Source organism: Nestor notabilis, unplaced genomic scaffold (assembly GCF_000696875.1).
Source record: "Nestor notabilis isolate BGI_N333 unplaced genomic scaffold, ASM69687v1 scaffold18141, whole genome shotgun sequence".
Lineage (NCBI taxonomy): Eukaryota > Metazoa > Chordata > Aves > Psittaciformes > Psittacidae > Nestor > Nestor notabilis.
The window spans coordinates 9665-12397 of NW_009914433.1; positions in this window are offsets into that span (position 1 = coordinate 9665).

Sequence of the window (2733 nt, forward strand, 5' to 3'; positions counted from 1 at the left end):
AGGATGGACCCTACATTACCCTCCCAGCTGCTCTAGCCTGTACCCTTCCATAAAGCAGGAGCTCAAACTTTGCTCTCATTCTCCTCCCAGCTGTGGCTGTTCCTGAGGCCCTCCAGCCACCCAGAGACATAAAAGATGCATTTGCAGATTTTGAAAATTAAAACCATCTATACAGCCAGTGGGAAGGGATCAGCTTATTTGGTTGCTTAATGAAATATAAAGATTATTTTAACCAGTGTAAGCACTATTCGACAGCTTGTGAAACACGGCAGTAGCTTGATGAATGGCTTTCTCCATTAAAAAAAATTGCTGCATGATGTCTTTTAAATATTTAATTTATTGGGGTTGCAGTGTGCTCGGAGCTGACAGTTAAACAGGAGCTGTTTGCGGTCTCAGTTAACTTTGCTTACTAGGCTGAACAGTCTCGCTCAGTAAATTCTCTCATTTTTTATACTGAATCTGGGATGATACTTTTGCTGCACAAGTGAGTAGGAAGTTCTGCCTGTCGTCTGCACCACAGCAAGCCAGGCAGTCATCACCAAAGCTGTGATGGGTATCGACTCCCATCCTGAGTCCACCATTAAGTCCTCTGCTTTTTATTTTCCTTATTTTTTATTAGATGCACTCTCTTCTAGGCCACCCAGAAGAGTTTGTTCAGACACACATGCACACACAAAAGCAGCTTATAACAATCAAATAAACTGAAATCTTCCTGGAGCAAGTGTTTCAGTGGAAACACTGTGCTCCAGACACAACATCATTGGCAGTATCCTCAGAAGACTGTACAGTATGGGAAAATTCCCCTCCTCTCCCTCTTCATTTTTCCCATAATGTGCCAGCTTGGTACACAACCAACGTCATGCAAGGGGGACTAGAAAAGAAACAGGCATTTCTGTGAGTTGGAAGTCAAAGACACTTGGCCTCTCATGTATCTCCTGGCAAAGCTGAGCCCTGGTGTGGATTCTCCAGCGTCTATAAAGGACAGAGGTCTGGCAGCAGCCCAGGGCACTTAGTAGGTTCTGTCTCCTCAAATGGTTTCCATGAAACACGCTGGAACTTAATAAGCTTTCAGACCTCCACCCTGCTGGCCAAAGCTGGTGGAACGAGCCAGCTGGTTCACTAGTTAGGGGGTGGGAAGGGAGGAAGCAACATGAAGTTGCAAACCTCTGTTTCGCTGCCTATGTTAGCCAGAAAAGCCAGTCCTGCTCTTGGACTGCAAAAGCAAAGCAGCAAACAACTCTCCAGCTGACTGCAGTGGTCTTGCTGATGATGGGGACTGGCTGAGCACTGCTGCCCACTGAGCCAGCCTGGTGTGCGCTGAACACTGCTCTGCCATAGGCTGGGGTGCGATGATGCTCTTCAGAAATGAACCGTACCAAAGATGGGGTAAGGCTGCTCCACAGACACTGCCAGAACCACCCATGGTAGTTTCTGTGTCAGAGACCTGCAGGTCTTCCCCAGATATCATGGAGACATGTCTTCTGTGGCCACATCAATGGCAGGTGTCACTGGGACACGCTCCAGTCCCTTATCATGTGCCATCAGCAGCAAAGCAACATTCCTGTTGTAATTTCACTGTGAACCCACTGTGAGGAAAACTGAAATGCCAAAAATCTCTTAGCATGTGAAGTCTCTCCTCACCTTGAGCAGAGAACCAAAAGACAATTTTGGCATCGCTTAGGTCTTCCCTAAGCTCTATTAGAGCAAAGCCGTGGCATGCTTATGTTTAGGTCAGCATCTGAGCCAAAAATATCTGTTTTCACAGTGGTTCAGCTTAGAATAGTATTGGCTTTCTCTCCTTTTAGAGTGAATAAATCTTTAATAGGATATAGATGAAGGTTATTATTTTGGTTTGGGGTTGTCTTTGCTTTTCTAAAAACTACGGCAAATTTTGAAATGAAATATTTTGAATTCAAAAGTAACTGCCTGGATACCATAAAACAAAGCAGATCTGATTTTCCCCTGCTTTCCAGAACTAGCTACAATATATCTCAGGCACCCTTAAGTGCATTTTTCAATATATCATCTATTCACATAAAAATTTTTGGTCCATAAGACAGGTAGAAGGTAGTTTTTTTCTTATAGTTCTACATAGGATGTGATTTATAATTACTGCAGCCCTTTGAGAAAACAATTCCAAAGGCAATGCTGTCACTCATGACACAGAATCATAGAATCATAGAATCCCTCAGTCTAAAACAGAAACCCATCCCAGAGCAATGAAGACCACCCCTGAGCTGACAGAGTGACCAAACTCTAGCTGCATGGCTTCCCTCCTGCATTCCTGGGCACCACAATGGAGAGACACTTGCAAGGGTGAAGCCACAAGATGCCCCAGGTCATTGCCAAACCCTACAGGGCAAAATTCAGCTGCTTTTCCCAGGAACTACAGCTTGGTGCCTGGATGTTAAACAAGGTCACTCCATGTTTGTGCTTCCTACACCAAGGTGGTTTGGGACAGAGCAGCAGTTCAGAGCAAGAGGGGTAGTGGGACCAATTTGCTTCCATTCCTCTGTGTTTACTGAGAGTCTGTCCTCTGTGGTGTAAATCCTCCACAGGAAAAAAGTAAGTTGTTCCTCAGTGCAGAAAAAACAGCAGATAATTGTTCATCCAAATTTCTGCTATTCATCAGGTTTCTCCTAAATTCACAGAGTTGAACCACCTCCCTCCAGTGATCTGTGTTTTCTAAGAGGTTGCCTAGATAGCCCGTCTGCTTTCCTTAAGTTAGTTCAG